The following is an 18489-nucleotide window of genomic DNA, read 5'->3' as shown; positions in this document are numbered from 1 at the left end:
GGATTTTTTAGATGGAAGGGAGCAAAGCTAGTACATACAGAATGGATTACTCACCCAAAAGTCTTAATGCAATCAGCAATAAAATTTATAATGCTCACAGAGACATTTGTCTCGTGTTATGAAATGTAGCAAAGACAGAAAACATTTATCTGTCCATGTTTGTGTGAAGCTTTCAATTTTATTTGGTTTGCTTTGATCTTCTCTTATTCCCTTTTCTCTTTGTCAGCTAAAACCAAATACTTTCATTGTGTAGTGCTCACCAGTACATAATTATCAAAACTATGTATGGATATTTTAGGATCTCCTCACTTAAACCAATGGATATTTTGATTCTTCACATCCTTCCTTTGATCACAAGAGGACAACTCTGCAGAAATTGTTTTTTCTCATTTTAGACTCCCAAAGGACAGAGCAGAGCAAGAGGGGAAAAAAAATAACAAAACAAACAAAAAAACCCCAACCCTCCCAGATACCATTTGTATTTTTTTCTTTTTGCGACTCAGTGGAAGACAGTGGCTGCCTTCTATTCTGCCACCTTTCAGACATTTCTTAGTTTCTGACTTCCAAGCAATAGTTTTTCACAGTAGCTGTTGATCCATGCACTTGATGCATCTTTCCTTCACCATTTTAATTTGCCTTGTCCTGGTACACCGCACCCGTCTTCAGAACTTGACTGTAACACTCACAAAGCTTTACTTATCCATAAGCTGAAGATGGTCTTGTATTTCCATTGTTTTATGTAAGGAGTTCCAGTACTCTAGTAAGAAACTTATTAATGTGAGGACATTTTGCAGTGACTTTGTGATCATTTATCACAGCTGTAAAAGGCTCCAACAGACCACAGGGGAGCAGGACTTTTTGCATCAGAAATTCAAAATACCAGATCTCCTGTCACTATTTGTATACTAACAGAGCACAAACAGTGAAGTAAAGAAGGGATTAAAATTAACAGTGACTGATACCACCTGAGGACAATGTTAGTGCCACATCTCTTCACAAGCAGCAGCCGTGTAAATGGGTCAACGTACTCCTAAAGAAGAAACTGAAAATTCTCTTGCATTTTCCAGAAACAGTGCCTAATGCTGGAAGAGGTTTTAGCCCAAGTTAGTTAGATGGGATAAAATTCCCAGACCTGATATGATAGTTAGTAACTTTCTGATGAGCTTCCAGGCATATATGAAGAATGAAGTTCCCCACCCCTCCACCCCTCCCCCCTATAGGTTTATCACAATCTATTAATTCATATGAAAACTTCAAAGTGCCTTGTCTTCGGTAGGATTTTTCCTCTAATTATCCATCTCAAGTTAATAACAACCTTATTTCATTTTTCACTGTGAAAAAAAGGGCAAAGTTAGGGAAGAACTCCTAGAGTTTGTGAAGTTAGAACAGTGGCAGGAGTGAGGTTTGCTGGGCTCCCACAATCCTTTGTGAGCTTAACAGCTTTTAGAGGACTTTTCAGCCTTAGCATTTCTCTAACTTCCTCTGGGGACAGAGCTGGCCATAAACTCTCCCAAAGAGGAGAATTAGAGGCATTTGTTCTTTAAATATGCTTCATAATTGTGTTTGATGTTGTCCAATGCTTGATACCATGTAGATATTAATTAAGTACAAAACCCTATATTTCCTCTACTTTGTTCAGGCCAAAAAAATCAACCCTAGTAGGTTTCACAATCAAAACTATAATCTTTCTCAAGCATGCAAATTAACAATTAGAACATCTCAACAATGGAATTCTGCTAATCCCTCCACAGGAGAAAATTGGTTATCTGCCTACAGCACCAATTAACCAAACAAAAGCTGTTTAAAGCAGAAAAATAGACAGAAAATTTACTGGGATTGAATTGTTTTACACACCAAATAGACAGACTTTCCCACTGTGGAGCTGGATTTAGTTTATTTTTGTCTGAGCAAGCTGCTGCAAAAGGTGTTGGGTTGAGACCAGCAGGAAATGAAGTCCACTGTTTTAGGGGGTAGAGTATGGTCATTGCAAACTAGATTCCCGTGTCCCACTGCCTGTGAACTTCAGCAAGAGATGATAATAAAATTGCAGTCCCCTGCAGTGTTTCTTGTGCTTTCCTTTTCAATGCCTTTCACCATCTAGTGCTAGAGACAAGATAATGAACCTGGATTACTGGCCTCATTCAGCTTTCCATTTCCTTAGTCCAAATGTTTTTGTTTACTATCTAATTGGATCTTATGCCATGGTTCTGGAAATCTCTGTATAATAGCATCAGCTACTTCTGACATCCAATAACAAACACACTTATGAAAGTTCAAAAAATAACTAACATAGATCACTATGTCATATTTGGCTAACACAACCATTGTAAAAAAAAAAAAAAAAGAGTGTATTATCTCCGGGTGTGGCCAATCTGGGTACTAACATGTTTTAAATTGTGACCTACCTGAGGGGAACACCCAAATCATTGAAGCAGGTGGTGCTGGGAAGAGGCGTGTGAAAAAAACTCTGCACCTACAGAAACACTGTACAACTTGGCTGTCTTCCAGTTTCATAAAATAAGGGAAACATCATTCATGCAGGTGCAATATAACTCATTCTGGCTGTGTGTGAAAATAAAACTTTCGTCCAGAAAGCATTACTTGCTTTAACATGATTTTGCTTGGGGTTGGAGTGTAGCTGAGGGAGAAGATATTAGCATTCTGGAGCAAGCCTACAAGAACAAAAAAAGCTGAAACATTTCTTAAAAAGAAAAGATTGAAGTAATTAAATGTACCTTTGAAAAGCCTTTTTAATTGAATACAATAGAAGTTAAAAAAAGAAAGGGTAAACTGACAGCTCTGGAAATTGAAACCCTCTGTTTGTGGAATGAATATAAAGCAAAGAATTGCTATGCATCTTCTTCTTCCTCCTTCTTGTTGTCCCCTCAATATGCCTCCAAGTGTCCTAGATGAGCTGTCTTTAGCCATCATCAAAATAAAATAGTAATGTTCTTCTTTGGATTAGGCGTTTTGACTCTTTTTCTTTTTTTTTTTTTTTTTTTTTTTTTAGCGGATATTGTTATAGCAGTACCTATGGCAATTATGTGGAATATATGAGTTGGCTTTACTGTGAATTTATAGATACTGCCTCCATAGTATACAACTGCTTTTGCAAAATAATATATTTAATGTTTAATGTAACTACAGAGTCCAGAGTCCTGTAGGTACGCTACATATCTCCTGGGGAATATGATTTAAACTCATATGAACTGAACAGTAACAATGCAAGTTCTGGGTAATACTTATGTTTCTGTAAATCACAGAATTGTTTTGCCTTCATATCCAGATGATCAGTCTTGAAGGTGCCAAAGTTCATCAATCAGTCCTAGTTATAAGAATATCAGGCATCAACTGGAAAGATAGGCTTGCTGGAATGGAATGTGTATTTAACAATGTGTTCTAAAAGAACAGGCTATTGTTGATTGTGAATTGCACAAACTAAGCCGCACTTGAAAGAAAGCCCTTGAAGGCTGAAGCCCAGTTCTGCCTGCCCATATCTCTGAGATGACCCACCCACCAGGCATATTATTGCTTCTCTTGAAATACTGTTAATTTACTTATTCTTCTTTGTGATCTGGAAGTAAAAAAATGTTTTGTCTTCTCCGCTGTAATCCACTTTGTGTGTTTTGGAGTCTTGGGTGCACCATTATGTATTTCTAAAGGAAGTCCAGCTGAAATGCCTACAACTAAACCTTACAGTTAGAATTCCATTAAACAATGAGGTGCATTTAGGAAGCCAGAGGAAGAAAACACATTTAATAACCTAAAGGCTGGGTGCAACTTCATGTTGCTTCAAAGTAGTTCCTATTTTAAATCCTAGTATTGCTTCAGGCCAAAACTGACTTTATTACATTTCAAAATGAAAAAAAAAAAAAAAAAAAAAGCCCATGCACCTGCTTTTGTAACAGACTTAAAAAAAAATTACTGACACTTATAAAAGGAATACATTGTGTGGATCATATATGTCATCAGTTTAACAACAAAAACATGATAATTCATTCTTTCAGCAAAAGAAAGCATGAAGGTTCAACCTATGTTAGTTCACTGAAACAACAGTACATTAAAAGTGGCCACAACTCTGCATTATAAAGAGGAACATTTGGGTTATCTTTCTAGTTCTGTGCCTGACCTGCTCTGTCACTTTAGGACAGGTCCCCAAAATGACTTTGTTATTAAAATGCAAACCATAACCCACAGTGAATGTTAAATATCCTGGACCAGGTCAGAAAGAAATGCATTCAAGTACATAAAGTCACATTAGTGTGGGATTTAGACTCTTAACGACAAGACCTTTAAAACTGTTCCAGACTGTACCCACTTTATTTGCAGGTAATTTCATGACAAAAAGAATCGGAAAGGTGTTTGGCATTATTAGGACTATACATTGCTATCCCATGAAAGATTGCAAAGCTGGGCCAGAGGAGAAGGAAACCTGCACATGAGGATACTAATTTAGTTTACAGAAAACTTATCCTTCAGGACAGAATGGTTTATATGTGCAGAGAAGAAAAGAAGGTTTTCCTTTTCTCTGTTACACAACCTGAGGGCTGGCAGATATAATGGGGGGGGGGGGGGGGGGGGGGGGGTATTTGCCAAAATAGTGGGAACAATGGAGGTTTTATATATCACTGAAACTCTAGTAAAAGACACCTAAATATTCTCATTCTGAAATTTCTTTTCCCTTATTTGTGACTCAGACTGTAGTTTCCATATATTTTTTTCAGACTTAAAATATTATTAAAAAAAATTTAGGTAACCAGGCTCAAACTTTTCTAGGAGGCAGGATGCAATATACATGCACTTGCGCACACAGGCACACATGGTATAGTCATAGAGATTGTTACTTTAAGACAACAGTACAGTCTATAGTGCTGGAGTATTCCAACAGTACAGACATGTCTTCTCATGATTCAGTGAAAACCGTTTATATCTGGCTAAGGTGCAAAGATTTAAGTGCAACGATTTATCAGTTAAATGTAAACATTTTTTATATTCCATTAACACTTCTGATTGGAATACCCATGTGCACAATGTTTAATATACAAGGGGAATGAAAATTTGATTCTGATATTTACTCATTTTAAAGAAGTGTACGTAAGACTTTTGTGAAATGTGATCTGCAAGTATCAAATAAGATAGCTAGATTATATGATGTGTACATGTTTAAAGATACACATCTTTTAAACAGAAATCACATTTCTGTTAATACAGAAACATAAATCACAGACTATTAATCAGAAATCATATTTGTTAGGATACTAATCCTTTCAGTAAAAAGTAGGCATAATGCATCTAAATACATCCAAGATCCTCTTAAAATCTGTGAAATAAATCCACATATTTCTAGACTATTTTTTGCACCATTTTGCATGGCATGAACAACCACAGTATCAGGTAGTCATGCTTCATCTTATACACTTGATAAAGCCACTATGAGAAGACAGGAAAAGGGGAAAATAATGGAAGCAAAGCTGTGACCTGCTGTGAGCTGGCACAGGCTCCGGGCTGTTTCTATGCAGAACGGCCACTTCACAGCACTGCACATCCTCCCAAGCTCAAAGATACTAGCAGTGGTTGTGGTCACATAGGAGGTGCAAAGGTTCTGAGGTGAAGGATGCTATTATATTTTTGAATTTAATCTGACAGTTTGCTTTAGCAAGAAAAACTATTGACTATTTCTTTCTACACCCCCCACCCACACCCCCCAATATTTAATGTTACTTTTCCAGCAAGCACACAGTTAAATTGACAGGACTTCATTTGTAATCCACAGAACAATAGATGATCTAAGTAAAACCCTGTGCTATCCTCCAGCTGTTGTATTCACTGAAACACCTGGAAGAGCCACAGGAGAGGAGCAAGAATGACCGCTGCATTTGCTAAAGTAGCAGCTGTATGTTCAGCAGGCAGAATACATTGCCCTACCTTCAGCACCTATCAGTTCCATGCTTTCTGAATTTATTAAACCCTTAACTTAGCCCATCATATAGCTACTGGCATGTTCTCTTTCCCATGGAAGAAAATCCTAGTGGTTCTTCCTTCCCTCAAGGCAAAATACTGTAAACCCACATTTGTAGCTTTTAGTGCTCAGTTTAGTGCTTATCTGACCTCAGGTGTGGACCTAACTGCTTTGCTGGGTTCACACCTTCTCTTGCTTCAGTGCTATGTTTCTGTCAACCTTCAGTTTTATCTGGGGACATGGGAAAAGTAACAGTCATATTCCACCAAGAACTGCTTGAAAAGGACCATGTTCTATACCACAACACTAGTAAAGGGGCCTTAATTAGAGGTACATATGTTCATAGCATACAAATTAAGAGCAATAATGTAAAGCTTTTTGTGAGATTTTCATTAAATTGAATAAATATGTGGTACCAACAGCAGTAGGAGATTGGACTTCATGGCCCAGTGCCACTCCCCTATGCCCTATGTACATTAGACAACATCCCTATAATCAACTATTGCTTCTACCATTTCAAAGACTTAACTAAATAGGGAAGTTTTCAATGCACTTAAACCTACTAAATAGATACTTCAGAGAAGCTGAGTATAAAAAGTTTCAAAAGTAAAGATTCATTTTTCCCCTTCAGTAATTTCAATTTTAATAAAGTCTTAAATATACAAAGTCTATGTAAAGCTGAAGTTAATTCCTTGCCTTCTGTGGATCTCTCAGGTCTTACACAATTTTCTCAAAGATTCTGTCTACAAGAATTTTCCAAAAATCTCAGTTTATTTGTTAAACCTTTTTACAGTGACATGGTCCCACAATTTCAGCTTGAAATTGTTTCATTTAGTGATCTCTGGTTTTGAATTTTTTTTCCCTACTTTTAAAAAGTTATATGTAAATATGAATACTTTTTCATCACTAGTATATAATAATTTTTCTCATCTCTTTTCCTTTTTTCCTGGAAATCACTCACATGATTCTGAATTGTGCTGGATCCTCCAGCTCTAAAGGAACAAACCCATTTCTTGGTTCCCATTCTGTTCCATCTTTTGTTATTTGTGTATGTTTTATGTAAGAATTGTACAGAGGCCCTGAGCATAGGAAAAAATCCAAGTCAGTCATAGCTAAGTAATATTGAATGAATCATTATGTGTGATCATCTTCTCCATTGACACCCACGGCCATTAGGATTCCCTCTGTTTACGAATGGATATGAGAAGGAAAATGAGTCTGTAGAAATTCAAAAGCAGGTAAATGTCAGCCATGCAGTCTACTTCCAGTGCAATTACCACTCCAGTTTTTGCCCTATACGTGCATGTTCAAAAACTACACTCTGTTCAGATAGCCTCATTGAAATTAGTACTTTTCAATATAAGGCTGTCAGAATTCAGCCTTCATTTTGTGGATTTATTCTGTCCTGTTGAACAAGTTGCAACTAAACCAACAAAACCACCACAAATACACTAACTACTGGGCTGGACACTTCATTCTTCAAAACTCAAAGGAAAAAATATCAACTTAAGAGGTTGAACCCAAACTGTTCTGAGTCAAGGCAAAATTCTGAAGACTGGAGGAAAACTTTGGGGAGGATACAATTTCCATTTTATCTTTTCAGAACAAATTCTTTCCACTTTTTGCTATAAACTTAATTTACGTTGACATTGATACATATTAAAATATAAAGGAGGGTGTTCAGTGAAAACCAGAATTAAAGTGATGTGATTCCCAATAGTACAGAAGGAGGGTGTTCAGTGAAAACCAGAATTAAAGTGATGTTATTCCCAATAGATTTGTGTACTTTGTCCCCTATACCCTCTAGCGTCAGTTTGCCTTCATTTCGTTAGCCACTCCTACCTGGAAAGACAACAGCAGTACAGTGGCTAGTTTGCAGTCATACCATGTGCACTTTGATCTTCTCACACATGCAGCCTGATAGGAATCCTGGCTACCAAGAAAAATGTTTAATAGGTGAGATATTCTCCCTTGTCTTCAGCAGTAGCTTTAATTTGTGTCTCCTTCCTCTACCTGAATAACAGTTTTCAGAAAGCTTGTGGACTCTTCAGTGTTTCTGTAACATGTATCCTTTCAGACCTGCTTGACATAGGCAAATGAATTACTGTAGGAGGTAGGCAAGAACAGAAATACAGAGGACAAATAACTTGATGTTGGAAATTTTACATATCTTTTTTAATACTTACGGGTTTTTTTAATTACAAATGTTTTCACACTTTTTCAGCTTTACTGAGAAACCAATATATGTATAAATATATGTTGGAACACTTTCTGGCATCGCATCAGTGGCATTTTTTTGGAATCCACTGCAGCTTCATCCAAAAGGTCAGTAACTGAACAGAAGCTGGGAAGGAACTGATTTTTTTTTCCTGAGAGTCGTTACTCTCCAGGTGGTTTTGGGTGTTAATAGACGAAGTTAAAAAACCTGCTGCTTATGTCCTACACCTCTTGTCCAGACTAAACCTAATCTGTAGCTAAAAGGAAAACTTCCCTCTGATGGATTATCACTCAGTTATCTTTGGCAAGCTGCAAATCAAGTTAAAAATATGTGAAAAGAAAAAATACTTAAACCCAGTTTGTTAAGAAACATTTTGATGTTTCTGGTTTTTTTTTAATGAGGTAGATATTTTAAGAGCATAAAATAGCATAGAGACACATATTCTTGAGAAATGTTTGTATGTGATAACACTGCTAAGGTTTTATGGGACTTTAGAAGTGTTTCTAGCACTTCCCTGAAAAAAAACTTACCGTCCTTTTTATTTACAGAGCAGTCTGTAGAAATATCCCCAGCAGAGGGAGTGGCTTATCTGAGTTGAAGCCTGAAAGGTTAGCAAAAGCTAATTTTTACTTTTGTTTTGCATATGAAAAATAGTGTTAAATATAGTAATTTACCTAAATGCTTATTAAAAAAGCATTTTTCTCTTATAGGTATGAGAGAAGAACATGGTGGTGCGTCTGCAAGAAGTGAGAGCAATAAAAAAGCCCAATTACTGTAGTGAGTTCCAGAAAAATCTCATTATTTTCCTTGCTTTGTACTACACTTTTTCATTGCATTTCACTGCCTACAAAAGACACATAAAATGCCTGAGTATCAGAATTTTTAGCTCACTTATCCTGATAGCATGTAGTAATTTAGACCTAGTTTTCAAACAAATACATAAGCAGACAAATTGAAAATCAATGGAAAATTAAACCTTTAGGCCCAACTTTTCTAGGTACAAATCAGTATTGACAGATGAGCTTTAATGGACTTTGATTTACAACAGGTATTTAAGCTAAGAACTTTAAATAAAATGCATCAGTTAATTGAAAAAATAAGTCTGAAGGAAAAAGAAAATTTTTTTTAATCCATTGCTTTCAGCAGTACTAAAGCTGATGTCAATAGCACGGCACAGGAAAACTTAGTTATCTAAAAGACTAAGGTGTAAATATAGTAGTTATTTTTTTTAAGCCAAAGAATAGCCCCCAGCAGTTTTCATTCCCCAGTTTCATGGTCACTATCCCCCCCCAGTTTTAACAGCATGAGAGGGGCTTACTATTCTTTTTGATGCTAGAAAACCCACATGGTAAATCAACACCTCAGTATTTAATAAAATCACTGTTCTGCATCCCTGTGTGATCATAGAGGTCCATGCTGATTGTTGTAAGTGAATGAGACAGGGTCCACTAGCTGGGGAGTTACCCCACAGGGGAAGCCAGGGATCTTGCCAGTGTAAAATATCTCTTGGCTGATGAATCAGGAGTCTCCTTCTATGCCACATTTACCTCAGGGAAGCAAGAAGCATATAGTTGCTTTAGGAGTGGGGAAAGCACACTGTGCTCAGTTTGCACTGGGTCTCGTTGCAACTAATTTACACTCAGCATCCTAAAGACATTTTACGACAGGGATATAGCTCAGGGCTTGGGTCCCCAGTTTCAAGCATCCCAAAAGCCTATCAATCAGTCAGTAACATGGTTTTCATGGAAACCAGCTGGTTTTCCAAACAAACTCTTTGAGCATCTGGAAAAATAGTTAGGTAAATTCTTACGTAAATCACCCTCATGCCCACTACATCCAATGTCACTCAGTTAATCTACACAATACATTGGATTTACTGCATATGTGCAGAGTGACATTATATCCCATCTGCTGTTAAGCTGAGCTGTGAGTTTGATTTATATGTGTGGGACTATAAGAGCTCCCTGGTAGTATTGCCTCAAGCAGGGGTCAGCAGAAATGCCACCTTGGACTTCTGGAGGGCAGTCTTTGTCTTGTTTAGGAGACTTGTTGACAGAGTCCCTTGGGAAGCAGTCCTGAAGGGCGAAGGAGTCCAGGATTCAAGAATGAAGAATGTCCAGCAAAAGAGCAGCAATAAAGGCTAAAGAGCAGGCTGTCCCCATATGCTGAAAGATGAGGTGGGGAAGACGACTAGGCTGGCTGAACAGAGAGCTTTGGCTGGAACTCAGGGAAAAAAAGAGAGGTTGTGACCTTTGGAAGAAGTGGCAGGCAACCTAGGAGGACTACAAGAATGACATGAGGTTATGGAGGGAGAAAATTAGAAAGGCCAAAGCCCAGTAACTGGGGAGGTCTCAGTTGATTGGAATTTAGCAAATGTGATGCCCAGGACCAGAAGGAGGATCTGAGAAACTACAGGCCTGTCAGTCTGACTTCAGTGTGAGTGAAGGTTATGGAGTAGATCATCTTGTGTGCCACCACACAGTACATACAGAACAACCAGGTTACCAGGCCCAGCCAGCTTGGGTTTATGAAAGGCAGGTCCTGCTTCACAAACCTGATGTCCTTCTATGACAAAGTGACTTAGTGGATGAGGAAAAGGCTGTGGATGTTGTCTACCTGGACCTTAGTAAAGCCTTTGACAACATCTTCCACAGCATCCTCCTGGAGAAACTGGCTGTTCATGTCTTGGATGGGCATCCTCTACACTGGGTAAAAAACTGTCTGGAGGGATGGGCCCAAAGAGTGATCGTGAATGGAGTTACATCCACCAAGGGCTCTGTATTGGGGACAGTTCTATTTACTATATTTATCAATAACCTGAACAAGGGGATTGAGTACACCCTCAGTAAGTTTGCAGATAATACCAAGTTGGGCAGAAGTGTTGATCTTTTTACGGGTAGGAAGGCTCTACAGAGGGATCTGAATAGGCTGGACTGATGGGCTGAGGCCAGCTGTACGAGGTTCAACAGCAAGAAGTACCAGATCCTGTACTTGGGTCACAACAACCCCACACAATGCTAAAGGCTTGGGGAAGAGTGGCTGGAAAGCTTCTAGCTGGAAAAAGACCTGGGGCTGTTGGTCAACAGCAAGTGGAATATGAGCCAGTGGTTGGTCCAGGTGGCCAAGAAGGCCAATAGCACTCTGGCTTGTATCCAAAACAGTGTGGCCAGCAGGACTAAGGAAGTGATCTTCCCCCTGTACTTAGCACTGGTAAGTCTGCACCTCCAATGAAACTGTGTTCAAGTTTGAGCCCCTCACTACAACAAGGACACAGAGATGCTGGAGTGTATCCAAAGAAGCGCAATGAAGCTGTTGAAAGGTCTAGAGAACAAGTTTTACAAGGAGCAGCTGAGGGAACTTGGGTTGTTTAGCTTGGAGAAAAGGAGGCTCATGGGACACGTTACCACCCTCTCCAGCTACCTGAAAGGAGGTTGTAACCAGGTGGTTGTTGGTCTCTTCTCCCAAGTAACAATCGATAGGATAAGAGGAAATGGCCTCAAGTTGTACCAGGGGAAGTTAAATTGGGTATTAGGAAAAAATTCTTCACTGAAAGATTTGTCAAGTGCTGAAACAAGCTCCCATGGAATCACCATCCCTGGAGGTATTTAAAAAACACATAGATGCAGCGCTTAGGGACATGGTTTAGTGGTGAACTTGGCAGTGCTAGGTTAATGGTTGGACTTGATGACCTTAAAGGTCTTTTCCAACCTAAATGATTCTATGATTCTATGAAAAAAAACGTAAGATCACGTGTTCCATTTAGTCATTAAAGCTTAACTCATCACAAGGTTTCAAACCACAGCCATAGACTCATAAAGCATATAGGCATAGACAATGTTAGTAAATGCAGATAATCTTTACACAGCCATTAACAGAAACTAGTTTGGATGTCAAAACCTGGTCATTTCCTCAGTATGCTGTACTAGAAATACAAGTTTTACCCCAAAGATTTCTCATGGGTCCGTCCTTCAGTTTTCTAATTTACATAATTCTGTCCCTCTGTGGAGGAATAATTTTGTGGGTGTGGCTTGACACAGTTTCTTAAAATTATATTTCTAATTTATTTAAAGAAAAAAAACCCAACATTTCTTCCTAAAGCAGCAGGACTACGTTAATAATACCTTTATCCATGACGGACAAATAACATATATATCTTTAAGAGTTTTCAAAAATACTTTGATCCACTTAACTAATTAAAAATAAACTTACTGTGGAAACCACTGATGTGATAATGTTAGCTGCTTGTTCTTAGTATCCCTGTGGGATTGCCATGGCTACAATAGGACCTTTATATATACATCAGGAAGCATGTAAAACATGCTGTGGTTGGAAAGGAAAACACTGACATGGAAATGCTGAAGATATTAGGAGTCAACACCTGGGCTATAGCTGGGGACCATGAGATCAAACAAGAGGAAACTCTCAACAGTAACTTTTGTGTTTCCACAGACCTGGGGCCACTCTTAATGCCTAGCTTTCTGGCAGACAGTAGTGGATGTTTATAGCATTTGTGAAAAGGCTTTCTAGCCCACCACTAATCTTGTGCATGTCTGGACTATAGAGAAACCTGGGCCATGATTGTTTTCCCCTCTTCATCATGCTCCTCTCCCCCTCTTCAGCTGGGCAGGTTACAAGACCCTGTGTGGCCCAAAGAGCATCGTAGGTCAGTACCTCTGGAGAACAACTCTGCCATGCTTATGGGTTTTGCAACAGAAGGAAAAAAAAATTAAATCTGTCTGATGCATTAGATACCTTATGTTCTTAACAGGTACTCTGGTGCATATGGCAGGAACATGAGCTTTATATACACTGTAGCATACATAGGAAGATACAAATAATACTTAAAATAAATTTATATGCACTTTTCCAAATTCAAGACAAATTCTACTAAAACCCATCTACAATCTTGATGTATGTGTTTTTCATTCTAAAACCTGAGCTGATTCTTCAGCTCCAGCCCCCTAGAGACATATCTTTTCCTTTCAGCCCTCTCAAGATCTATGTTTCTTCTTGCAGCTTCATGGAGCTATTCTCATTCCTCCTGACCATAACATAAGGAACACTGAATATCTTTCCTTGATACTTGCCATTTGAGTTACAGAAGAGAGAAAATGGAAGAGCATCAGTCTCTTCATTACACAATTTATGGTGTAATATGGTAAAAAGTTTCTGTAGAAGTGAGAGAGCAGCATTTTTGAGTGGCTATACTTTCAGGAGAGTTTCTCAGGTTTTGAAAAAAAAAAAACAAAAAAAACCCCAAAAAACCAAAAACAATATAGAATTTGCCTATCTTAGCAGTAATTTTGTACTACTATGAGCACTGAAGTTTACGGGTTGCTCTGGGAGCACTGAACAAATACAGCTCTGGGTAGGTGCCACTGATACCACAACCACTTTTTAAGGCAAAGGCTTACTGAAAAAGAAGCGTCAGAGATTTTCTTCTCCGGTCACAGCAAACGATAGCAGAAGAGTAGTTTTTTTAATAGAGTCGTGGTAACTTCTGGCAAGAACATGTCTGTGGCCAGTTGGCCATACTCAAGTGTGTCATATCAGTCAAGAAGAGAAGGCTTTTAGGAAATAGGTAGGCGTGTGATCCTTTATCACCCACCCAGATCAACATCCATCACCATCCTATGAATCACCCATTGCTTTCTGCCAATATAGTTGTGTTCTTAAGGGAACATTACAGAAAAGGCAAATGTTTTCAAACAGGCTTTCAAAATCCCCATTAGGCATACATGCTGGGTAACAATATCAGTTCAGTATTCTGCATGGGCAATAGGGATGAAAACCCTATGAAAGGCAACCTTATGAAACAATATTAATGCCATTGAATGATGACAGTGTTGACATTGATGCTCATTATTAATTTTGGTCAGCCAGGGATACAATATTTAGGAGGAGGGCTTGCAAATTTCCCCCTGCTCTAATGTGTATACTAAAATGCAGCTGTTGAAATGCAGCTAGTACTCCCAGCAGCTAGAAGACTTCACAATCTTTTGCTGCAGTTGCTGAGAAAGATCATGGTGGACAGTGAGTGCATCGGTAATTAGCATGATCTAACACATTTGGAAAGTTTCCCAAGGACTCCAGGAGATGCAGATACTCCTCTTCTGAGCTTCTCCTATGGGTCTCCAAATTTGCAAGCACCATTTATTGTTATTCTCCCCAAACTCACTGCTCTTTCCTACCAGCACTACCCATCTATTCAGAAATACTTCCAGAAGCCTGCAGGGCTCTTTTGCATCCAAACACAGCAGCATGGGGTCATGTAAACAGCCTGCTAAGCAGTCATTCAGGCAGAAGGCTTATGAAGGATACAGCACTTAAGACCCTTAAAAGGGTCGCTGTTTCTCTGTGTTGTAGATACATAGACGACACCTGCTGTCTTGTTTTTGGTTGGGAGCTCTTGAACCATGTTATTAAGGATTTTGGAATCAAAGGACAGAAAGTTGCCAGCTTGCTCTTCACATGCAGTTTATGGCTTAGGCCTGGAACTACAGCTACCATAGCAATCAAAGCATTTTGAGAACTTCCAAAAAACTACAACAGGTGTTCTTAGTCCTTAAGCAAAACTCAAAACTACACTTTTGGTGGATTTTGTCTCTAGCCCAACAGAATATTTTGAGTCGGTTACCAGACTCCAGCTGAAAAAGGTCATGTCACCAGCAGAGCTGAAATTTCCACCTAAGGTACAAAAATAGCTGTTTTCACCAGCTTTAGACACTGCCATCCAAACATGAAACTTTTTTCATATGTTAAGAACAGATATGTGAAACTTTCTTTCATGGTGAGTTCTTCAAGTTCCATGAAGACTTCCCCAAGCAGAACCACATAAACTCAAATTTCACAGTAAAAAAAAAGGGCAGGCTGCATCGTTACCAATTACAATACTTTTATGGTTCCATAGTAGTCACAGATAAAATCAGATTAGGGAAAACAAGTTCACGTCTTTTGAACTGGAAAGTGCATAACAATTACTTACTAAACAATTAAAAATTATTAATTATACCACTGGATGTGGGCCTTGCAGGCCTAAAGAATATGCACTGCTTGCACTTGTATATGCTCATTAATCACAGTCTGTTACTGTAATTTTAATGAATGTTTATCTTATTTTCTTTGTGTAATCCAATTACATTTGGTTTTTTTAACCATCGTCAGGGATCTCTTTCTCTCCGGCATCCTGCCAATCAGCCCCCTTTAGATGTGAACAATTCAATTCATTATCATTAAGTTTCTATTTTTAATCCCACTTCTGGGGGAACCATTGAAAGGAAACCCAGGAACAGAAGTCCTTGCACAGCAGGGGGAATGAAATGTGTTCTGAACACCTGAGCAATTATGTGCAACAGTTCTCCAGAATGGTACTCTAATGTCTTTCTAAACTTGTACCACATTAACAATTAGATCATCTGTCATTTCTGCTTTAGTATTAAAGTAATTGCAAATTGACTTTAGGATTGAGAAAAAAAAATAAAACTGCTGGAGTGAATCTAAGCATTTTGTGTTTGTTTATGTTTTAATTGGCACATTGCACCTGTCCAAATGATTTCTGTAATGCAGATGCCATTACTACAGTCCCAGTTGATTACAACAGCCCTTCACAGGAAAGACAGGAAAAATCAACCCACCAGATTACCAGATTTAGTGAACAAGGTATTTCTAAAACCTGCAGACATTTTCCTGAGACTTACATGTAACTGTACTAAGAGTAGAAGACCAGTAAACAAACAACAGCATGCTACTTTTAGAAAGAAATCTAGGATGATGAGGACTTAATTATAAAGGCAAGTATTTAAAAACATAAATAAAAATACAAAATGAATTTATTTTAATAAAATCAGAGACAAGAAGACTGCCACAATTACCCAGAACTGTCAGAGTAAACATGAGGCAATTGAGAAACATGAGTATGACCAAGGATTCATTGTTAACAAAGGAAGAAAAGACAAGCAGCACTACCAACTTTGTAGGCTCAGGTCCCAGAATCAAAACAGCCACACTAATGTGGTGCTAGACCCAGACCAGATCCACTGTTCTGCCTTGCTGATACAGCTACACTAGTTCTGGTGCTGTCACTCGACAGTGGCTTAGGGATCTCAGCACTGAGCATCATGGCTTAGGTGCCAGAGTGCTTGTTCATACAGCCAAGACGGGAGTAAGTCAGTGTCTATCACCCAGTGACACAGCAAAGACCTGACAAAAAGAACAAGGAAGGCTACAACTGGCTGAAAAGCCAGAATTACTTTTTTCCCAGGCTGACACATGCTTTCCTTCAGAGCATTCGCTTTTCAAATTTTCAGGTTGTTTTCTGCTTGAAATAAAGTCAAATATATTAAAAGTTTTATGAGACAAAAAACCTGGAATACCAGAAATTCTCTATGTGTTGAATTGGAACTCTTATTTTAATCTTGGCTTTAGGTTTAGACATTTTTCTGGCTGGCACTGGCCAGCCTTCTAACTGCTGGCATGCTATATGGTAAGCCTCAAATTGCTGCAATGCTGCACCTGACAAAAAGAGAAATACATTTTTTTTATTGCTCTGTCTTTTATTCAACATATTCTGATACAGCAAAGGGGATAGGTTTAAAAATAACGTGTTCTTATTGCATGAAAAAGACAGTGAGCACTTACCCATCTGGACTGGAAGGCTCAGTTTGATTGAGTTCTACTGATGACTCAGAAACAACAAATCTGTTGCTAGAGTGATACGTCCAGATAGCAGATAACCAAGCAGGCAGCAAGTGAGACAGTCTGTCTTCGAAAAGCTTATTGGAGACACACACAATTCTGGTAACAAGATCTTGGCAGCTTGGTGTTCAGTCTCGGGAACTGGTTCTGGTGAATTCAGCTTCTTGATGGTCAGCACGTTCATAAGTCTGTAGAGTATAAAAACAAGTTCCTTGGTTTTGTCATCTATTGTATTTTTTCCAGTCCTTTATTCAAGTTTGGTAATGCATCCACTTGGCTAGGCAGTCATTTTTCTTACTTTACTTGCAATACGCCCTTCTTTGTCTTTCTAAATATACTTCATTCAATTTTCCTTTGTCCTGTTCCAGGAAGTTTCATATCAAACAATGGTACAACTCGTTCCTTTTTTACTTCAGTCAGAGGTAGTTTATGCCAATGGTTTTTCATGCCAGCTGTAGGTTATTTGGTCCACAGCTGAGGGGATGAGAAAAAGGCAGATGGGTCCCTTGACGTTCTCCAAAGTACCGTTGATGATTTATAATCTGACAATGTTTCTTTGTAATACCAAGCCATCAAATGATGTCTTTCTACCTACTGTGTGGTAATTAAGACTCTTCAGTGCTTCGTGGGAGAGACTACAGAGCTGAACTAAAAGATGCCAGGGAAAAAGGCAGCATTCCTTCTGCATCTGCCAGTATTGTCTCTTGATTTCTCAACACTTGGTGTTTTGTTACCTACCTGAGGAGTCAAGGGTAAGCTGCCCGTACGTATGGGTAGCAGGTTAGCAATGGTGCCTTTTACAAGAACTTTGGAAAGTGACAAAGACAGTCTGGAGTATCTGCTGAAAGATCAGAAGCCATGGTTGCAGCATGAGACTGGGAATAGGACACCGGGGTTTTCCCATGTCCAGCTGGAAAGAAGAGGAAGAAATTCCTAACTTGATGGGTTGGTCTACAGGCCATGGACTCATGTTTCTTGATCCATCTGACCAACTTTCACCTTTGATGAAGTATAACGGTGTCGATGCTTACCAGCTGGTTATCTGTACAAGTTAACTCCATTGCTGTGTTGTCACAGAGTCAAGGTCCCTTCACCTCTCATGCCACTGGCTCTACCTGCAAAAAGCACTTAGAAATATGTGCTAGCCATGGGCAATTTCTGTGGTAAATGTGCTCTGCCTGACCTTTCCACCTCTTCCTTCTTCTTGGGTTGGGGTGTGGGTGAGGAAGGACACTTCATTTTTTTTTTCCTAAAAACAAGCAAAGAATATGATGAAGTTAGCAGTTTCTCATTGCCAACAAATAACTCATTTATTTAAGGACCTATTTTTCAAAACAATGCATGGGCTGTGACTGTTTTTTAATCCAGGCTTGCCATCCTTTTCCATTGCAGAGTACAAACTCTTGTATTTCACTGAGTATAAAAGTAATTCAGTGGGAGATTCCTCATCAGTATGGGCTGTGCCTGACAGGCAAGTCAAAGGTCAGTGAGCAGAGAGAAAAAAAAAAATTAATTGGTGCTCCTATTTGGTTAAGAAACAAGCCTTTGTGAAATATACTTGTTCCAGCAACAAAGCCAGGTAGCATTTTTGCAGACTATAACTTCTACTGATTATGGG

The 18489-nt window shown here is 38.8% G+C and overlaps 1 long non-coding RNA gene across 1 annotated transcript; it reads left to right on the top strand.

The window, feature by feature from the left end:
• The first annotated feature begins 7848 nt into the window (after positions 1–7848).
• LOC121085881 lies at positions 7849–8954 on the top strand. The gene is made up of 4 exons (XR_005827227.1): positions 7849–7915; positions 8184–8284; positions 8726–8785; positions 8888–8954. It is a non-coding gene; the product is annotated as an uncharacterized LOC121085881 (long non-coding RNA).
• The last annotated feature ends 9535 nt before the right edge of the window (positions 8955–18489 follow it).

This window comes from Falco naumanni, chromosome 3 (genome assembly GCF_017639655.2).
Source record: "Falco naumanni isolate bFalNau1 chromosome 3, bFalNau1.pat, whole genome shotgun sequence".
NCBI lineage: Eukaryota > Metazoa > Chordata > Aves > Falconiformes > Falconidae > Falco > Falco naumanni.
Note: the sequence above shows the minus strand (reverse complement) of the source record. Positions and strands in the feature narration are given on the sequence as shown.